Source organism: Polypterus senegalus, chromosome 1, assembly GCF_016835505.1.
Source record: "Polypterus senegalus isolate Bchr_013 chromosome 1, ASM1683550v1, whole genome shotgun sequence".
Taxonomy (NCBI): domain Eukaryota; kingdom Metazoa; phylum Chordata; class Cladistia; order Polypteriformes; family Polypteridae; genus Polypterus; species Polypterus senegalus.
This window is the reverse complement of record NC_053154.1, coordinates 102,713,651-102,736,453: the sequence shown is the minus strand read 5'-3', so window position 1 is coordinate 102,736,453 and position 22,803 is coordinate 102,713,651.

Genomic DNA, 22,803 nt, shown 5'->3' with positions numbered 1-22,803 from the left:
CAGACGGACCTCTCCGCTGGGCTGCTTCACTCAGCTACCTGTGTTGCTCCGCTCCATGCCCTATAACCTGGCACAGGATTAATCTGTAAGGGTTAAAACCAAGAAAAAGAGTTTGCTCAAGAATTGAGGTGTAAGTATTTGCTGAATTAAATTCTGATCTTGGAGAAACCTCCATTTTTATATCGCCTGCCATGAGACAGGAGGATGTGGTCTACCCTTGGAGCTCTTAATCATATTTCACGAAGCACATACGCTGTGTCTGCTCACAAAAACAGATGGTATTCTTCACAGAGAATAAATAACAGGTGAAGTGGAATGAGATATTTGCTGACTTAGCCAGTTGATTATTAAGCTCAGTCTGGAGTTCCCAAAGTTCAAGATTTGATTAAACTAAACTATTGATTAATACATTTAGCAGAGGAGTGCAAAAAAGGAGGAGTGGACAAACTGTACAGAAAATGTAGCTTTTTGTATGCCTAATGTATACAGAGACAAATTAGACTTGTCTTTAGAGCCAACTCTAATTGGGACCTGTGCCTTTCCTCTGCATGAGGCTCATGGCCGGATAAATTCTTGCATTGCTAATCTACGCAGGCTGTGCAGGGCACTTTCTGTCTCTTTTCAGAGGGCATTTGCACACATTGCTACTGCCATTTAGCCCATCTTGGCTTTTTTGAACCGGGGTACTCTGAATCAGAGTGATAAGGAACCGGGGCTTATGTCAGTAGCACTGGTTTGTTCACACTGGTCACCAGTTAGCCCAACCTATAGAATGTGGGGGAAAAAGAAGCCGAGCCACAGACACAGGGAGAACATTCAGACTCCACACAGACAGTGGCTTGGACAAAACTCAAGTGCAGTTTGCTGGTGCCGTATTGCTAAGCCCTGCACCACCCTGCCACCTGGAGTTTTTTTAAACCTAGTTTGCAGTTTTGAGTCTTGAACATCTCATCACTGCCCACGATTGGCATTAATGTCTCAAAAGACAAGGTGGAGCTTCCAGACTGACTCACTGGACTCCCCAGTTCCGGGTTCATTATCTTCACACTGCTTCACATGAAATGGTTGTGAGCTCTTGAAAACGCTGCCATCTGTTATGCAAATTGGTGCTTTCTCTGGCACAGATTGGAAGTGAAGCGGCTACAGATAAAAGCTGCTGCTGCGGCGGCGTTCAGTGGATGTATAGCACTTTTTCCCCCCGAGACAGGCTGGTTTTACTGGCACTTGAAGCGCAGCAGCGGAGCTGGCTATGGAGTGCCTTCCCACGTGGGGCAGCTGGATGCCAGCATACCTCTTCTCGCTCAGCTTTCATCCTGTATAGAAAAGAACATGACATTCTTTTTTTGCATTTCATTTTAAAACTGCATGTGAAAGAAGTGTTGTCTTGTGAAGCACTTGTGTAACCCGACTACTTGACTGTCAACCTCTTAGTTACCAGTCTGAGCCCCGTTACGCCTGACTGGACTGTTTGAAAGGCCGCTGTGCTTGGGTGGGACCATTCACTTTGAGCTGACTTTCTTAAAATGTGTCCATTTTGTAACAATCACAAATGATGCTGCATTAGAACGTTGATTATCAGAACTAATTGGGTTGATTTAGATAAATATACTTGTGAAAACTGAAACAAAGTATTGTTATAAAGTGCAATTCTATACTATAATTTCATTTTTGCATGCAAGGTTATTATTGCTGTATTTTGCAGTATTAAAAAAAAAAAAAAGCTTATTTAGGAAATTGTTTGCAAATAATTACCAAAATGTTTAAAGGGAAGAATGCAAGCTGTATTTATATTTTGACTTTATTTAATTGTTCTACATGGTTGAAGCTAAAACATCCCTTTTTATTATTATTTTTTTTAATGTATATGGAAATGAATACAAGTAAATTTCACATAGATTTACAAAAAATAAAATCTCCCAAGATTAACTATACTCTTATTTATCTATCTACAGTGCATCCGGAAAGTATTCACAGCGCATCACTTTTTCCACATTTTGTTATGTTACAGCCTTATTCCAAAATGGATTAAATTTATTTTTTTCCTCAGAATTCTACACACAACACCCCATAATGACAATGTGAAAAAAGTTTACTTGAGGTTTTTGCAAATTTAAAAAAAAACAAAAAAACTGAGAAATCACATGTACATAAGTATTCACAGCCTTTGCTCAATACTTTGTCGATGCACCTTTGGCAGCAATTACAGCCTCAAATCTTTTTGAATATGATGCCACAAGCTTGGCACACCTATCCTTGGCCAGTTTCGCCCATTCCTCTTTGCAGCACCTCTCAAGCTCCATTAGGTTGGATGGGAAGCGTTGGTGCACAGCCATTTTAAGATCTCTCCAGAGATGTTCAATCAGATTCAAGTCTGGGCTCTGGCTGGGCCACTCAAGGACATTCACAGAGTTGTCCTGAAGCCACTCCTTTCATATCTTGGCTGTGTGCTTAGGGTCGTTGTCCTGCTGAAAGATGAGCCATCGCCCCAGTCTGAGGTCAAGAGCTCTCTGGAGCAGGTTTTCATCCAGGATGTCTCTGTACATTGCTGCAGTCATCTTTCCCTTTATCCTGACTAGTCTCCCAGTTCCTGCCGCTGAAAAACATCCCCACAGCATGATGCTGCCACCACCATGCTTCACTGTAGGGATGGTATTGGCCTGGTGATGAGCGGTGCCTGGTTTCTCCCAAACGTGACGCCTGGCATTCACACCAAAGAGTTCAATCTTTGTCTCATCAGACCAGAGAATTTTGTTTCTCATGGTCTGAGAGTCCTTCAGGTGCCTTTTGGCAAACTCCAGGCGGGCTGCCATGTGCCTTTTACTAAGGAGTGGCTTCCGTCTGGTCACTCTACCATACAGGCCTGATTGGTGGATTGCTGCAGAGATGGTTGTCCTTCTGGAAGGTTCTCCTCTCTCCACAGAGGGCCTCTGGAGCTCAAGGCCCTTCTCTCCCCGATCATTCAGTTTAGATGGCCGGCCAGCTCTAGGAAGAGTCCTGGTGGTTTCGAACTTCTTCCACTTACGGATGATGGAGGCCACTGTGCTCATTGGGACCTTTAAAGCAGCAGAAATTTTTCTGTAACCTTCCCCAGATTTGTGCCTTGAGACAATCCTGTCTCGGAGGTCTACAGACAATTCCTTTGACTTCATGCTTGGTTTGTGCTCTGACATGAACTGTCAACTTTGGGACCTTCTATAGACAAGTGTGTGCCTTTCCAAATCATGTCCAATCAACTGAATTTACCACAGGTGGACTCCAATTAAGCTGCAGAAACATCTCATGGATGATCAGGGGAAACAGGATGCACCTGAGCTCAATTTTGAGCTTCATGGCAAAGGCTGTGAATACTTATGTACATGTGCTTTCTTAGGTTTTTTTTTTATTTTTAATAAATTTGCATAAACCTCAAGAAAACTTTTTCACATTGTCATTATGGGGTGTTGTGTGTAGAATTCTGAGGAAAAAATTTATTTAATACATTTTGGAATAAGGCTGTAACATAAAAAAATATGGAAAAAGTGATGTGCTGGGAATACTTTCCGGATGCACTGTATCTCTCTATCTATCTATCTATCTATCTATATATATATATATATATATATATATATATATATATATATATATATATATATATATACATATACATATACATATATATATACATATACATATACATATACACACTTACCTAAAGGATTATTAGGAACACCATACTAATACGGTGTTTGACCCCCTTTCGCCTTCAGAACTGCCTTAATTCTACGTGGCATTGATTCAACAAGGTGCTGAAAGCATTCTTTAGAATTGTTGGCCCATATTGATAGGATAGCATCTTGCAGTTGATGGAGATTTGTGGGGTGCACATCCAGGGCACGAAGCTCCCATTCCACCACATCCCAAAGATGCGCTATTGGGTTGAGATCTGGTGCCTGTGGGGGCCATTTTAGTACAGAGAACTCATTGTCATGTTCAAGAAACCAATTTGAAATGATTCGAGCTTTGTGACATGGTGCATTATCCTGCTGGAAGTAGCCATCAGAGGATGGGTACATGGTGGTCATGAAGGGATGGACATGGTCAGAAACAATGCTCAGTTAGCCCGTGGCATTTAAACGATGCCCAATTGGCACTAAGGGACCTAAAGTGTGCCAAGAAAACATCCCCCACACCATTACACAACCACCACCAGCCTGCACAGTGGTAACAAGGCATGATGGATCCATGTTCTCATTCTGTTTACGCCAGATTCTGACTCTACCATTTGAATGTCTCAACAGAAATGAGACTCATCAGACCAGGCAACATTTTTCCAGTCTTCAACTGTCCAATTTTGGTGAGCTTGTGCAAATTGTAGCCTGTATTTGTAGTGGAGATGAGTGGTACCCGGTGGGGTCTTCTGCTGTTGTAGCCCATCCGCCTCAAGGTTGTGCGTGTTGTGGCTTCACAAATGCTTTGCTGCATACCTCGGTTGTAACGAGTGGTTATTTCAGTCAAAGTTGCTCTTCTATCAGCTTGAATCAGTCGGCCCATTCTCCTCTGACCTCTAGCATCAACAAGGCATTTTCGCCCACAGGACTGCCGCATACTGGATGTTTTCCCTTTTCACACCATTCTTTGTAAACCCTAGAAATGGTTGTGTGTGAAAATCCCAGTAACTGAGCAGATTGTGAAAAACTCAGACCAGCCCGTCTGGCACCAACAACCATGCCACGCTCAAAATTGCTTAAGTCACCTTTCTTTCCCATTCTGACATTCAGTTTGGAGTTCAGGAGATTGTCTTGACCAGGACCACACCTCTAAATACATTGAAGCAACTGCCATGTGATTGGTTGATTAGATAATTGCATTAATGAGAAATTGAACAGGTGTTCCTAATAATCCTTTAGGTGAGTGTGTATATTTATATATATATATAATAAATCCTAAGTCTAAAAGAGCAACGATTTTATGTCATGTTTTAAATCAGGCTTATTTTAAAACCTGCATATATATATTTGGTATCATTCTTTTCAGAATTTATTGAACTTAAATGTGATGTTGTTAGATTTTCAGATTCTTATTCCATTTTTCTATTATAAACTAAAAAGGGAGCAACCCCATCAGTCCCCCTCTTCACAGCATGAGCAGCAGAGACGCGAAGTGGCTGGCAAATGTAGCGAGCAGGGGGCACACCCCCCTAGTAGAGTATATAATCTTGAATTTTTCTTTGCACCATGTGGGATTGTCTTTTTCTTGGTGAGGTCTTTCGTCCAGTTTATTTCCCGCCACTTTCTGTGCGTGTACCTTTTTCTCCTTGAAGTGAAACATTCAGAAATGTATTCTGGTGCAGAGTGTGGAAGATACGGTGTGGACAGAGCACATGTACTGTATCCGCACACGTTATAATGGACGTGTGGTTGTTAGGGAGCCTCTGGAAGAATCCTAGCATGGATCAGCTAACAGATTTGGGGGAACTGAGTATAGATGAGCAGCGTCCATGTGCAGGCAGGCAGGCAGGCAGTGTGTTGGCAGATGTGCAGCAGGGTCAAGGTTAGGAGGTGTTAGAGGGTCGAGCAGCTGAATAACCCCAAGAGAGCAATATTCCTTGGCTTTCATTTAGTGTTCATCATAATTGTGAAATTGAGCTGAAATGTATTTTTTGGGTAACTGAAACTGTACAGTATGTGAAAATGAAATTTCCCTCTTGTTCCTCACAAACTAAACTGCATGTGTCTCTAAATAAATAATATGAAGCGGCTGGATTCATTCATCAGCATAACGGTCTGTACCCCATAAGGCTATACTGTCGTGTTGGGGGGTGATGGTGGTGGTGGTGGTTCACATGAATCGTATCCAATTGTATTTGCATTTCCACACCCCTGTAGCCTCGAGACTGGCTCTGTTCCCTTCCAACCTATGAAAACAAAATGTCACACATCCTCTCATTTAAAGTTTAAAACCTGTCAGTGTCATATATTGTTACAGTTTATTCAACCAATGACCTTTCATGCACAGCACATCCGTGTCAATTATTTCTGTTTGGGCATTGCAGTAGGCATCCACCAATTATGGCTGATAAAACAGTCCATCAGAATAAAGGGGTCCGCTGCAGGAGTGCAGTTGATGGATAGCTGCAGTCTAGGAAGGATTTTCATGGTTGGACAGTAATTTGTACGCCTGCTGCATGTACTGCTACCGCAGTGGACTTGAGTACTGTATGTTTGCAGCTACACTGGGCGGTGGTACTGGTAGTTTCTGTGCTTCAAGTGGTCGAGCCAGTACTGGCCTAGACTCTATCAGACACGGTGGGATTTTGACTGTGATAGACCAATAAAGTGCCTGCAAAATGTAGCCATGTCACCAGCATCACACCCGGGTGCCCCTGCCCCTTCGATGTTTGTCTGAGGGCATGCAGGGAGACTATGTTGCCTATTGCGGATAGCATACAGTGGCTGTACTGGGGAAACAGGTGTACTGAAAGGGGACAAGCCTCTCACCCTCACCAAGACACACGGCTGGTAGGCTTGTTTTGTTTCTCTCCACCCTCCCACACAAATCATTGTGGCACTCTTGGGAAAAGACATCTGCCCTGATGATGAGCGTGGTGGAGGAGTGGGTTAGGCGGCCCACACAGAGTTACGGATGATGGGGGCGAGTGGAGAAACCACGGCTGTGTCTCACAGACACACTTCAGGCAGAGAATATGGGGGCAGAGGGGGTCTCCTGGGCTCCATTCATGCAGCTTTGGTTTCAGATGCAAACTTTTCCAGATTTACCTCGGCAACAGCAGCAGTGCTTGTGTAAGTTAGCGCGTGTTATGAGAGAGATGGAGGCTCAGCTATTCAGTCACATGCTGTGAAGAAATGTCATCATGGAGCACACTGAGGATAAAATGAATAAAGAGTACCAGCTGAGGGCTGAGGTTAACTTTGCTGGCAGGAGTGAGGCAAAGACTTTAGGAATCACTGAAAGGGACCAGCATGGCGGCAGGTCTCAGAACGTTTGAATGGCTGTGACCCTGTACTGTAGTTGGCACATTGGAAAGCTCAGAAATACTGTAATTCATTTTTTTTCTCTCTTGAACTGGGGTAGGGTGGTATGGTGCTGTTGTTTCTAGGCTCCATAGTCCTGGGTTCCTCCCTTGTCTGCCTGTGTTTTTTTTTTGGTCCCCACCACATCCCAAAGACATGTTAACTTGGGGTTCTAAAATGCCTGAATATGCATGATGGCGGCTCCAAGCATGAGACTGGCACCCTTTCCAGGGCCGCCTCCTGCCTTGTGTCTGATGCTGTCGGGCCTGACTGTACTTGATAAGGACAATGCTGTTCTCAATGATGCTGAGGGGACTGCAGGGAATGAGCTGTTCTCAGCCTAAACAGATGGGAATTCAGTCTTTGCTAGGATGCAGTAAAATGTAAATATGGAATTAAAGCTCAACTGTGAGGCCATGTCTTTAACCCGCACCATTTCTAGTCTCTCCAGAGAGAACTGGAGTAAGCAGGTTGAGAATCTTGGTGCTGTCTCTCGTCAGTCTGCAACTACAGTAGATGACCATCAGCCATACCGCCTGCACTTCAGAGCAGCTCATCCACCTGAAGCTAAGCATGTTTGGGCCCAGCCAGTACTTGGATGGGAGACCATCTAGGAAAAGCTTGGGTTGCTGCTGGAAGAGGAGTTGGTGAGGGCCACTTACCCTGTGGTCTGAATGTGGAGCCTAGTGCAGGGATGGGGCACGGTGCTGAAAAATGAAGAGGTCCTTCAGATGAGATATAAACGTGAGGTCCTGACTCTCTCTGGTGATAAAAGACTTCTGGGTATCCTTCATAAATAGCAAGGTGTTTTCTGATCTGCTGCGTAAATTGCCCACCACGGTCTTGGCATTGTGGCCCCCTAATCACCCCCGTCCCTTATTGGCTAACTATCTCGTTCGGCTCTTCACCACCTAATAGCTAATGGATGGTGAGCTGACGTTGTATCCTCCAAGGGGATGGTGCACATTTATAGTGGTGGATGAAGTGGCAAGTGGTGAGAAAAGCTCTCTATACGTGTAAGGGCATTGTCGTCATCTTCTAATGAGCTTTTATCGCTGCACCTTCAACTCTCGTCTGGATCTGTGTATGTGGTTTTGTTTTTTAAACTTTTACACTATTGTGAGGAAATTCTAAAGACAGGTTGTGTTACTAATCAACAAAAATAAGTCATTACTTTTAACATCCTTCACTTACTGTATGTTATTCCACAAATACTACCCAAGAAATGTTTTCATTAACGTTTTTTATTTACCATTGTTGAAATGGTCAAGTGGCCTTCACACCTTTTACCAACCACATATGTTCTGCAGCTTCTAAACGGACTCCAGCGTGCTGCTTGTATAACATTTTCTGCCCACCTACTGCACTTCTGTGAGTGGATTTTTTCTTTTTTTCATTTTGTTTTTTTCGCCTAGAGAAAGAAGACAGCGTAAGTACAAACAACCACAAACCACACAATAAACCAAAGAGCCAATGGTCATGGTCCAAAGCTCCACATGCCATGTTCCTCCAAGCTGAAAGAGACATCTGATGATTGTCACAAGTCGGCTTGGGCTGCACTTGGTGTATATTGAAGCAGATGGGCCCATCCAGCCAAAGCAGAAAATGCCAAGGTGGATTCTGCGGGCAAGAATAGGGATTTTTGAGAGTGTCTGAGCACTCGGGTGGGGCTGCTGTAGAATGGAAGGCCAGCATGTCTTGTAAAGGTCTATGTTATTTTGAGCATATTTGACAAATGAGGAATGGTGTGCTGCTGTCTTGCACTGAATAGCCAGTTCTGTTTAAAGCTCTGTTATGCTCATTGCTATTGTTACTGGCCAAGCAAAAGCTGCAGAGATCTGAAAACAGAACAATTTTGAAAATGTACTTGAGGTATGGTCGTGGTGTAGAGGCTGGTGGAATGAGGGTGGCACAGCAGTTAACACTACTACCTCATGGCTCGACAAGGTCCTGCTCAAATGCCAAACCAGTTGTTCTCCTCTGGTTTTCTAGCTACATCCCAAAGATGTGTTAGGTTCATCAGTGATTTTTAGTCCTGTTCCCCTGTGCTTAGTGCTGCCAAAACCAGCACCATTTCTAGTCTCTCTAGAGAGAACTGGACTAAGCAGGATTCTGATAATGGATAGAAATCACAATGGATTCCATTTGTTATTCAATGATCTCTTTGAAAAATGTCTTTCTGTTTATAGTTACACAGGGTGTTTCATGTAAAACTAATAAGCATTTACAAGTGAGGTCTTTATGAACTGTTCTTTTAGACAGACGCTAAGATACCACATGGCAGAAATCTAGGACATCTTAGAGTTGACTCACTGTCACTGGAAGCCTGTAATTAACTTTTTTTTTTTTAAATAATAGAAAGAAAGCTTTAGTTTACTTTGATTTTCAAAGGATTTGAGAAAACATAATAAAAGTAGAACTGCTGCTGAATGAAAACACTACCTTTTCTCTTTTGAATTGCATTTGGATTCTTACGGATGTAAGTTATCACATTCAAATCGTTTAAACACCCGCGCATTGTCCATTTGTGTTTTATCAGCAGCCCCACTTTATAAAAAGGAAGATTCCAGTTCAACCAGCTTCCTTTCGTGATACCTCTTTACCTAATCGACCTCTTTACACCGACGTTCAGCTAATCGTAATATAGCGCTTTTTTCAGCGGACATGCTAGAAAAGCTGAACAAAGTTATATATTTGAGACAGGAACGCTAAAATTCAAAACGCAGTGTAAAGTCTGCAGACGCGCTGTATGTTTGGAATGCCAAGGCAAACCTATATTTATAACTTTAAAATCTACAGTCATAAAGTGAGTTGTCCATAACGGGTTTCAAATGAAGGCGCTGTTACGCCGCCGGGTGATGTAAAATGAGTCTCTTCTGTCACACAGCTTTCGCCAGTACACAAGAGCCCCGCCTCCTACACATACGACCCCTCCCCTGATACGTTATCCTTCGATAATTGAAAGCGTTCGGTCTCCACCCACTTGCTTGTCACTCTACCTCGCTACGCTTTATGTTTTCAATTACGAGATGAGAGCGGGGCTCCTGATTAAAACTGGGGGGTGGGGGGTTGCAGCCACGGAAAAAAATGTCCTCAGCAGTGCCTGCCGATTTTAATCTGGAATTGCTTCACATATTAGTAGCGGTACAGAATGTCGAGGGGCTTTTCTGTAACCTTTACTCAGAGGTAATTACCTTCTGAGCTTTAAAAAGGTGTTAATGGAATTAACACGTTTATAAAAGTAGCAACTGGTAAAAAAAATAAACACTGGTAGTTTTAGTTTAAATTAATTGTGGTCTTTCGTGTCATGAAGAAATGCCCCGATATACGATAGTCGAACTAAATGTCAAGCAAAAAATATTAGTGAGCAGTTTGTTCCATTACAGCGTCCCAGTCAGCAGAAAGGTACTAGAAACCCACGGAGCGGAGAAGTCTGGTTTGTCCCTGGATGACAGGGTTGTCCTACTCTGCGTGTGACGTGTGTCTTTTTGGTTTCGCACATGCCGGGTCATGGGGACCACAGTGGCATGGGGCACAAGCCACGGCATTCATACTCGGCTTCACTCGTACGGATCCAAATTACCATTGGTACTTAAACTGACGTGCGTGTCTTCGAGATGTGCGAGGGAAAATCTCAGTGGAGAATGCAAGGGTTAACTGGCACCATGAGACAGCAGCACTACCCAGATGGGCATAATGCAAGACTATATTCACGAAGACTCTCGTATGCTTGATCTAACGGGAAGTGAAGCCCTCAAACACACTCGTGGGAAGGACGGACGCAGTTAACGATGAACTCGCGAATGCTTGTTCAAATCCCGGCAAAGCCGTTGAGGGTCGTACAGACGCGGAAGGTATAAAATGAATTCCAAGTGGGTTTACGGGCTACCGATGTTTTCTTGACCTGTCGCAACAAATTCGGACCCCGCCGGCCAGAGTTCATTCACTGGGAGTGGACCTGTGAACAGATTCTGCATTTCAATTGCCACTGACGAATAGCGAAGCAGGCATGGCTGTGACATTTGAGAAGGGGGGTTGCTCGAGTTGTGGCTAAAAAATCGTTCACCCTGATGTTTCTTCCAAGAAAAAAAAAAACAAGACCTGGAACTTAGAGAAGAAATGCTGAGGAAACTGGCCAGCAGCTGCAAACCCTGTAGCATGGCGTGTTTGTACTCTTTAACAGGTTAGCAGCCAAAATAGTCATAAAAGAAATTTTATTTTAAGCCAATACTGATAGCGAGGTTAGCTGCCTACATTTAGCTTAGTCTAAAACCAGAGATACTGTACTGCTAAGGATCACACCGCGGATACCCTAAAGTCTCGCGAGATATTTCCAAAGCGGTCAGTGTGAGCGCCTACTTCCGCTCAGCTGTTAGTGCGAATGAGTCGTTAAGTGTGACAGTGCTTCAGTTTAGCCGATGCTGTTAACACATGAGAAAAACGCACACCTTAGTGGAGAGATTAGAAAGGATTTCATCCAATGAAAAAATCTGAAGCAGACTACAGAGTCATGTCTTAACGCAGAAGACCCAGAACAAGACATCAGGGCAGCCTGATGAACTGAATGGCCTCCAATGATTTGTCTACAATCCTGCAAACGTGCAGTTCTTCTTGCACTGCCAGCCTACCCAAGAAATGCTTAAGTTAAGCAGAATTGTGTTATTTAGAATTAAGACAGCAGTTCTGGAGGTGTATCACCTATATGCCAGGCATTGGCACGCTACAGTTACTGTGCATAACATAACATTCTCCAACTCAGTAATCCAGTTCAAGGTTGTTGGATGCAGTCCATTGCAGGACCTACTCACGTTCACCTATTTTACAATCAATCACCAGTTAACTTGACACGGTCATCTTGGGGACTTGGGATAGAAGCGCACACATACACAAACCCAGAGAGAATGTGTAGCCTACACAAAAGTCAAGCAGGGGGTTTGAACGGAAAACTGGATCTGCGAGGCAGCAGCAGTAACCGCTACGCTGCTATCCCACCCTGCGGCACAGCTGTTCTTCATTAGTATTGTTACTATAACATAACGCGCTCTTAGTATATGTCAGGTTCTTGGAGCACTGGAGCTTGCTTCTACAGCAAAAGATACTAGGCTGGAACAATCCCTAGAAATTGTGGTCGCCATCTCAGTGTTATTATTTTACGGTGAATATCATCCCCTGCTTCTGTGCCAAGTCAATTTTTTACATATAGATGTGGTTCTGCAATGGGGACTTTGGAATGTTAAGTGACATTTGGTCTTCCAGTTCATCATTTTAATAACTGGGCTTTGCTGGTTACATTTAGACTTAGAAATAAAAACAGTTGCATCCAGGATTAGTGGCTGAATTTTCACAAAGGCTAGTTTGCAGAATAGGTGATGTGTACGTAAGACATGAATCCAACACAAAAGCGACTACAACATGTCAACACCTACCTGGGTGGTAGACAAGTCATAATACATGGTAGATGCAGTGGCATTTTTGGCATGAAAGTTCTGATGAGGCCACACGGACATAGGAAAGAGTTTTGGTGTCAGAGGATGTCAAGCCATCCTAAGAGGTTTGGGGGGAGCACATGAATGTAAGAGAAAGAGATCAGTTGCTTCAAAAGCAGGACTCAGAAGACTTGGTCGGCACTGGCCTTCAAATGTGGAAAGTCTGGCTAGGATTGGATCACTTAAGTGAACAGTGTGAGGCAGAGACAGCAAAGTGCATGTGCATGCAGTGGTCGAAGGGTGGGATTGGGAGGGTAGAAAAAAGATCTTTGGAAGATCAGAGTGGCATACGTGGTGTCGGAGGGCAAAGAAGGAAGGTGATGGTCTCCAGTAAACTTCATGTCAGAAAGCAAGAGAGGGATACTGTATTTCACAATGTATTAGGTTACCAGCACCTGTGATGTTAAAATGTCAGCTGAATTATGTTATTTAAAAACTCATACACACAAACTGAAGACACAGTCACCAAAGCACAGCATTCAAAAATATCTCCACATCAGTACTGAAAAGCAGAAATATACATGAATATTCATATTTTTATTCCAATGGTACTAAATCATATTGTATAAGTAATTGACGTGGTTCATGATAATAATGACAAGTACTCCAAAACAGCCAACTGTTCCAGTCTATGCCCATTTTAATTTGTGTCTTTAAAAAAAAAAAAATCATCCAATATGTCTCTTAAAAGGACTCTTGTCTTCAAGCCCCAAGGCAGAACTGAAAAGTTCAGACAGCACATGCATACACGTGAAGACATGCAAGTGGGACTTTCACAGTAATCTGAACTTGACAATAAATGGCCCAATAAACCTGTGACCATACAAACGTATGCTGGGAACAGTGCAGGGTTGAGGGGCCTACTCAGCAACCCAGAAAGAGACAGGAAAGCAGTGCCAGGCACAAAGACAATTTCACTTACTACAAAAAGAAAAAGTTTTCTAGATGAGCATATCCTGGGAAATTGGAAAAATTTGAATATGATGACTATGTTGTGCTTGCTATAAACATTTTAATAATGTGTTACATTACCGAGGTGAGGTGGGATGGCATGGTGGTGCAGTGGGTAGCACTGCTGCCTCGTAGTAAGGAGACCTGCGTTCACTTCCCGGGTCCTCCCTGCGTGGAGTTTGCATGTTCTTCCCGTGTCTGTCTTCCCACAGTCCAAAGACATGCAGGTTAGGTGCATTGGTGATTCCAAACTGTCCCTAATGTGTGCTTGGTGTGTATGTGTGTGCACCCTGCCCCGGAGGTTGTTTCCTGCCTTGTGCCCTGTATTGGCTGGGATTGGCTCCAGCAGACCCCCCGTGACCCTGTAGTTAGGATATAGCGGGTTGGATAATGAATGGATTACTGAGGTGAATTTACTGTTTACTGAAATTTTGCACAAAAGCGCCACCTTCTGGGAGGTTGTGCCCCACTTCGACTGAAGGCAGAGACACCACTTGTAACATGAAATCATGCTGGTGCCAAATGGTGTAGCCCACCAAACACCTACAACAGCTCCTCCAGGCAGGAAACATTGAGTAGAGAGTGTACTCTGCATCTGCACTGGACTGGACTGTGACTGGTGTCCCATAATGCCCCACCTGAGCTCTCCCCTCGCCCAGAACTGTAATGATATCATGCCTACAAGACGGCAACTGTGTTGAAAAATGGCAGTGGGCAAGCCGACAGACAGGAATCTTCTCACAGAATCTTCTTAACATGCTGAACTGCTAACCAGCGGCAAAGAGGACAGGCTACCAAAGACTATGGCACGCCTGCTGTTTTTTTTTTTGGTGTACCATTTAAAAACTTCTTTAAATCACTTGTCTTTTATTTTACTATATATTATTAACTCTGGACAGGCTCCGATATTCTGTTGCACAATTGTAATACACAAGTCCAGTTATCACCAGTCATGGTTGATAAAGTTTACCTTGAATGTTGTAGTGAACATCTTCAGGGTATGGGTGAAGTTCAACTCCTTTTGAAGATGACCTCATACCAGTCCAAAGAGCAGGCAGTAACTTAATAATGGACACAATGAATCAAGTCTTGCTGTGCCTTTTCACTCAGGGCTCGTCATCCTATCCAGTGATCTTGAAGTAAATGGTGGAAAGCCCTAGATCTGGCACTGCGATTTTTACAAGATCAGCTGGTCCTCCCAGATGCTTCCAACAAACACTATTTCTAACTTGGTCCCATTGTAATGTGTACCACAAGAATACAGTCATATGAAAAAGTTTGGGAACCCCTCTTAATTCTTTGGATTTTTGTTTATCATTGGCTGAGCTTTCAAAGTAGCAACTTCCTTTTAATATACGACATGCCTTATGGAAACAGTACTTCAGCAGTGACATTAAGTTTATTGGATTAACAGAAAATATGCAATGTGCATCATAACAAAATTAGACAGGTGCATAAATTTGGGCACCACAACAGGGATATTACATCAGTACTTACTTGAGCCTCCTTTTGCAAATATAACAAGCTCTAGATGCCTCCTATAGCCTTTGATGAGCATCTGGATTCTGGATGGAAGTATTTTTGACCATTCTTCTATACAAAATCTCTCCATGGACAGCCCGCTTCAAATCATCCCATAGATGTTCGATGACATTCAAGTCAGGGGACTGTGATGGCCATTCCAGAACATTGTACTTCTCCCTCTGCATGAATGCCTTTGTAGATTTTGAACTGTGTTTTGAGTCATTGTCTTGTTGGAATATCCAACCCCTGCGTAACTTCAACTTTGTAACTGATGCTTGAACATTATCCTGAAGAATTTGTTGATATTGGGTTGAATTCATCCGACCCTCGACTTTAACAAGGGCCCCAGTCCCTGAATTAGCCACACAGCCCCACAGCATGATGGAACCTCCACCAAATTTGACAGTAGGTAGCAGGTATTTTTCTTGGAATGCAGTGTTCTTCTTCCGCCATGCAAAGCGCATTTTGTTATGACCAAATAACTCAATTTTTGTCTCATCAGTCCAAAGCTCTTTGTTCCAAAATGAATCTGGCTTGTCTAAATGAGCATTTGTATATAATAAAGCGACTCTGTTTGTTGAGTGAGTGCAGAAAGGGCTTCTTTCTCATCACCCTGCTATACAGATGTTCTTTGTGCAAATTGCGCTGAATTGTTGAACGATGTACAGATACACTGTCTGCAGCAAGATGTTCTTGCAGGTCTTTAGAGGTGATCTGTGGGTTGTCTGTAACCATTCTCACAGTCCTGCGCATATGCCGCTCCTGTATTTTTCTTGGACTGCCAGACCTGCTGGGTTTAACAGAAACGGTGCCTGTGGCCTTCCATTTCCTGATTACATTCCTTACAGTTGAAACTGACAGTTTAAACCTCTGAGATAGCATTTTGCATTTTGTAGCCTTCCCCTAAACCATGATACTGAACAATCTTTGTTTTCAGATCTTTTGAGTTTCTTTGAGGGTCCCATGCTGTCAATGTTTAGAGGAAGCACAACTTGCAACTGACCACCTTAAATACCTTTTCTCATGATTGGACACACCTCTCTATTAAGTTCAAGGCTTAACAAGCTAATCCAACCAATTTGGTGTTGTAAGTAATCAGCACTGAGCAGTTCCATGCATTCAAATCAGCAAAATTATAAGGGGACCCACATTTTTGCACAGCCAGTTTTTCACATTTGATTTAATTTCATACAACTAAATACTGCTTCACTAAAAATCTTTGTTCGGAAAACATCCCAGTACTCAGATGTTCGTAGGAAATGAAAGACATACTGTACCACTGTTATCTTTTTTGTTGAAAGTAGAGTAAATTATTATGCAGGCTGAGAGGGGTTCCCAAACGTTTTCATATGACTGTATGTAACGATATAGTAGGCTGTCCACAAAGCCTCACGAAGATCAAACGCAGGTATTTTCTAGACTTATTTACTTACTGCCAATGTGTTATTGGTTTTGTGTCATGCCTAAAAATTGGTCCTTGAACAGTTAACACCTATTTGTGACTGGCCCGATTGCAAGTGTAATGTAATGAACAGGGAAACCTAGTCACTTCCATATCTAGCTGTGCGGACCTCCCAATGTTTATTTCATTTAAATTGAAGGACTGTTTGTCATCCTTGACATTTACACCTCATCTCGTCAGCCCTGACACGTCTGTCATCCTTCAGCCATATTGCAACGGCAACGGTCTGATTATCGCCTTTAGTTTCCTGCAGAGAATGCTCACCAGACATTGTCTTTTGCGTGAACACCAGGTCTTCACCGCATTCAGTGAATTGATCCCAAGATTAGCACACAGCTGGCTAAAAGGGCGATGCATCATCAGGAGACTAGACGTGGTTAAGGAGGGCCTTCTTCAAAAAGCCAAATGCAAATCAGGCTGGTAAAATAAGTAGAAAGGTCAAAATCACAAGTGAGAACTGGCGATGTCTAAACAGAATTTCATTTATGATGTGAGCACACAATGACAACACGTTCATTTGAAAAATCAGCCTAACGCACAATCGTGAGCAGTCCAACTCTCATGTCAGGTCTGGCGTTTGTGAAAATGCATGAGCAGTGGGTACGGTGACACCCAACCCAAAAACACTGGCACTGGGGGCAGAAATAGCCATGAATACCATTATATGAAGCTACTGTGGGGCCTGCTGCCACGCTGATGGTGACCTGTTACTTACCGCACTCCTCGCATGCCAAGCTCAAGTAGACACTGATATGAACTCCAGTGATGAACAAATCTTTTGAGTTTCATGTTCTGGATTTTTACCTCTTCTGTGAAACACTGTGTCAAACACGTGGACATAATCTTTGTGCGTATGTAGTTCTGAGTGTGTGTTGGCACTCTACAGACAAGCTTTGTATAATGTTTGATTTTCTGAATGTAAAGTGACAGACCAAACATTCTCCTAGCCACTCACTTCAATTCAGAGACACGGCAGCAGCAGACGCCAGGCCACAGTTCAAACCCAAGACCCTGGATCGGGTAGCAGTGCCCCCGGCCTTTCATAGGTCACAAGTATCTGAGCGGCTCCACAGCAGCAGCATGCATAACGGGAGAGGGACACCTCTTAATTTACATGGACCTATTTGCCTCTCTCCTCTTCTGACTAATTGGTGGCCAAGAGAAATGCCTTTTCAGCAGGTAACAAATAACCAGTTTTTATTGCAGCACTGCAATGGCCCCCATTCTTATTTGTGAATGACCGTCCTCTCCTTGACCTCATTGCTGCTTTCAGGTCTGCTGACCACAGCTCCCTCCTAAAATGCCTGAAGATCTAGGCCAAACACATTAGAACACGCTACTTCTGGATGAACTCAGCTCTCATGCCGTCAGTCATACTTGCTGCTGAATCCAGCTTTTTATCTGCCTGTCTCCTGTGGCAGGCCACACGCTTCTGGGCTCAATCCACCTCTTTTGATCCCTACCCGATTTGCCAACATGATCTTGCCTTCCATTTATATGCTGAAGCTACTGAGTGAAAGTCAGTTAGATCAGTGCAAGTCTTTGTGGGGAAAAAGAAATGCCTACAAAATGGAAAAGGAGGAACGTTTTTACCATACTGTAAGTTATAAATGACCTCATTTCAGAAACCTCCTCATTAATACATTCGTGCAAAAGTTCGCTGATGACACTGCTATTGTGGGCTGCATCAGGAGTGAGCAGGAGGAGGAGTACAGAAAGTTAATCAAAGACTTTGTTAAATGGTGCGACTCAAACCACTTATATCTTAACACCAGCAAGACCAAGGAGCTGGTGGTGGATTTTAGGAGACCCAGGCCCCTCATGGACCCTGTGATCATCAGAGGTGACTGTGTGCAGAGGGTGCATACCTATAAATATCTGGGAGTGCAGCTGGATGACAAATTGGACTGGACTGCCAATACTGATGCTCTATGTAAGAAAGCTCAGAGCAGAATATACTTTCTGAGAAGGTTGGCATCCTTCAACATCTGCAGTAAGATGCTGCAGATGTTCTACCAGACGGTTGTGGCGAGTGCCCTCTTCTACGCGGTGGTGTGCTGGGGTAGCAGCATAAAGATGAAAGACGCCTCACGCCTGGACAAACTTGTTAAGAAGGCAGGCTCTATTGTAGGATTAAAGTTGGACAGTTTAACATCTGTGGCAGAGTGACGGGCACTAAGCAAACTCCTGTCAATCATGAAGAATCCACTGCATCCACTTAACAGTGTCATCTCCAGGCAGAGGAGTAGCTTCACTGACAGACTGAGGAGATCGTTCCTCCCCCACACTATGCGACTCTTCAATTCCACCCGGGGGAGTAAATGCGAACATTAATTTTATTTTAATTCTTTTCATTTTTATTATTATTTAATTTAATATTGTTTCTTTGTATCAGTATACTGCTGCTTGATTATGTGAATTTCCCCTTGGGATTAATAAAGTATCTATCTATCATTCAGTTGCCGAGTCGTGTGGGGCTGAAGCCTATCCACCAGCTTTACGCAGAAGACACTCCCCAACCATGGATGAGGTTCTAGTCCATCAAAGGGCACATTCATGCACTCCTCCAAAATCCAGATCTGAATACCCTGCACATCTAGGAGGACATCGGGAGAATGTGCAAACTATAAATATAAAGTGACCAGGCTTGGGACTTGAACCTAAGACTCTAGGAATGGAATAGAGGCTCATGGGAATCTGAAACATACCAGTATGTCACTGAGTTTTCAAAAAATACCTAATATGTAGACAACCTTGTTATTTAGCTGACTTAACGAGTTTGACGTACTGAATGAAGGATTCTACTTTGTAAAAATGTCTTTTTTGTGTGCTTTCCTCCTATAGCTGAACACTGACAAAGCAAAGGTTTGTGATTGAATTCAAGAAGGCAGACCCACTCTCACCCAACTTAGTTGTACAGTTCAGCACTGAAAGGAGCTGGTATCCATCTTAGCAGTGCTGAGAGCAATGTAAAGGAAGAACCCCTGGAGAGTGTGCCACTTCACCTCAGAACATGCTTATGGACATACTCAAACTCGCTCAAAAAGGGCCAATTTATTGTTGCCGATTAATGTTATATATATGAAAACATATGAAGAACTTGCACCCTCCATGCATGCCAAGCCCTGGCATGGATTTGGAACTGTGACGCAACACTTCTGATCACTGCTCCTCCCAGTTATTACACGAATCCATCCTTTAGTGGGGTCATCTGCCACTCTTATCCTCTCCAGCACAGCCATGTTGCCCATGCTCAGGAATCGCCACATTCTCTGAGCTGGACTAATCACGAGAGACCTAAAGCAGGTGAAGATCCATGTGGCTCAGGGATGAGTATCCAGAAGTGTAACAGGCCCCACATCACCTTTCATTTGGTTAGGCCGCCCTTCATTCTAATCCAGAGCACAATCATCCTCCACACTCGGCTGATAACTTACAAAGCTGTTAGCTCTGTTGCCACTGCTGCCTGCCCAACATGAACTCGCCAAGACGTGTGTGACTATCCAGTACCGGCCGGCCTTCACACTAACTCTTGCTGCCCAGTTTGGTGCCACCCATGAGACTCTACCGCTCTGTTTAGCATTTAATTTCTTCAAGTTACAAGATTACACCATTGTGTAATGAAAACCGCTCCTCCTACATAAGGACGCACACTGCAATGCTCTCTGTCACCTTCTCACGTTGAATTGTATTTCTATCTGTGTTGTTCCATTGCAGTGTTCTGCATTGTCTTCCGACTTTTGCTGGTCACTGTGGAAGGCACTGCAGAGAATACAAGCTGACTGATTGAGGGGGGCTGATGCAGTTTTTTTTTGTTTTAAAACCAAAGACGATAGACCTAATGCCACACATCTGAATTGGAACAAGCTCTGTGAGCAGATACACTTGTGAAATGTTACTCTTATGTCTGCTATATATCTCTGAAAGGGAACTGTCAAGCCATGATGCAGATAAGAATAAAATAAAACTCTGCTTGCGGGCAGGACATGAAATGCATAAGCTGCATGCGGGTAATGCCAATGAAAATCCCTGATACAGCAAAGTAGGCCAAGCTGAGGCTCAAATGGAGTGATGCTGAACATTTTGTTTGCATCCCGTCCGCCTGGTTTCACATTTTCAGTCCTGAATTCACAAAGCAGGTGAGGAGCACTGCATGAGGCAGAGGTATAGCAGAATGGTATCAGGCCTCCACTGGACCATATGATGAGGTCACTCCTGTATTTATAACAGTTGCCCTCCCAACTTAGTCTGCCAAGCTCTTCAGCAGACTGTGCTCCTGCACTCCTTCAGTTGAATTTCTCTTTAAATTGTTAACAGCACTAACTGGGGCACGAAGACAGCAAGGCACCGCAGGGGCGGATCAGCCATCTTTGGGGCTCCTCTGAGAGTGCAGGGCTTGTAGCCTGAGCTGCTTATCTGACAAGTAGAGCAAATCCCCCTCATCAGGGCTGGCAGCATGTTCAAAGAGTCACTTGGTTTTTAGGGATCGATCATGGCTTTAATACAGGATTGGGGAAGGGGTCTTATTGGCCCCCATGCTGATGGTCTCGTGAAAGACATTGAGTAATGACCCTCAATGAAGTAGCAGGCGTACTCAAGGGAGTGGGCTGAAAGTTGGCAAATAGCACTCTTTGGGGGCTTCATCCGAGTCTGCTTTTTATTTGTTCCAGCTCATCCTATTTCAAAGAGCAAATTTGAAATGAAAGAAAATAAATAAATAAATAAAATAAAACACACTGGATAATGTTCCATTGAATACAGAAGCACTGAATCAGTCTGTTTTGCAGTTTTTGAACCTTATAGAAGAGCAGCACAATGACTAACAACCTGAATGGGCCTCTTTTATTAGTGCATGTTGAAATAAATCAAATCAAACTGGCTACAGTCAAAGAAAATGGCTTCAAAGCAGCAACATTCGATTACAAACAGAACGAAAGAGACTTGTAAGTGCAAGGCGGCGGCAGTAGGGCTGCCGTCAACTCTCCGTCACTCTACAAGGGTGTAAGACTGCAGTTAAAATGCCTGTAAAAATGTATCAAAACAGTTTAATCCAATTCACGGTCAAAGGGGAAGACAAAGTGCAAGGCAGGAAGCAACACCAAGTCCATCTCACGACCTTCTCACATACTTCCCTGGGGCTAATTTACACACGTGCATCTCAGGGGAAGTGGCATGAAGACTGGAGTACCCAGAGCTAAACATACACACGTAGCACACATATAGCAATCAGGCAAAGGATTTGAACCTTGGACACTGGATCCATGAAGCAGCCATTCTAATCACTGCACCACCATTCTGGGCTAATGTGTTTGTTGTGGAGGCACTATATTCGTTTGTAATCAAATTTTTAAATTTGACAATAAATAAATACAACAATCAAGGAAACTTGCCCGACACCGTCTAGCCCCCGACCACAACCCAACCAAAAAGTGGCCTGCAAAAAGGAGGTCCTAAAGAATTAAAAGCTAATGATGTTTGTGTAGACGGGCAAGAGAGGCCCAACAGACAGTGAGGGCTCAAAGGCAGAGAGAAGAATCAGAAAAGGGAAGGATTAGGGATTAGGACTAGTAGCAAAATATGAAACCCCAGTCAATTCGCTCCCCTCCAAATGCATAGCATCTTGTCACTTCCCTATTCTGGAGCCAAATGATCCATGCAGCCAAAAGTTTAGGTAAGACTAGATTAAAGAAAGAGAGAGTTTACAACGAGAATCAGAAGACATTTGCATAGATGGTATCCACACCAGATAAACTTTGCTGGATAAAGGCAAGGGAAAGAATAGACAGATCCAGGAGAAGAAATACTTTATAAAAAAGGCAAAATAGGAACATTAACAGAAAGAACAGAGGATAGGCAGTTGAGGCACTGGATTGATGGATTGCGGTCGTAAACCAGCATTAGCTTCCCAAAGTGCCCTTCTGACTGATTTCTGCCCAATACTGGCATCAGATCATACACAACAGTCCATAATACAGAGATTAGACTCTATAGTATCCCAGTAGATGGCATTGCTTCCTCACCATGCTTACACTTTGGCTCAGTTCCTAGTTGGGATGCCCTGTTTTATAAGGCAGTGGCATCACTGGTGAGGTGCGAGGGTTGCAGACTGCATGGGCTGACACCCAAATAAATGTCTATAAACTTTTTGCACAGTGTTTTGGGCTGAAATCATCGAGAGAGAACCTGCTGAACAGAACAGTGGAGTCTCTGTGCGCCATTAATATTTGGAATACTGTATTATTTTTAGTATGATCAACTCTCTGTTAAGGAGCCCTATTCATCAAGTAATCCAGTGTCATATTTCATTTAGGGTTTCTCCCCTGACTGGTGTTCAAATTCCTTTATGGCTTTTTTTTGGTTAATATTAATA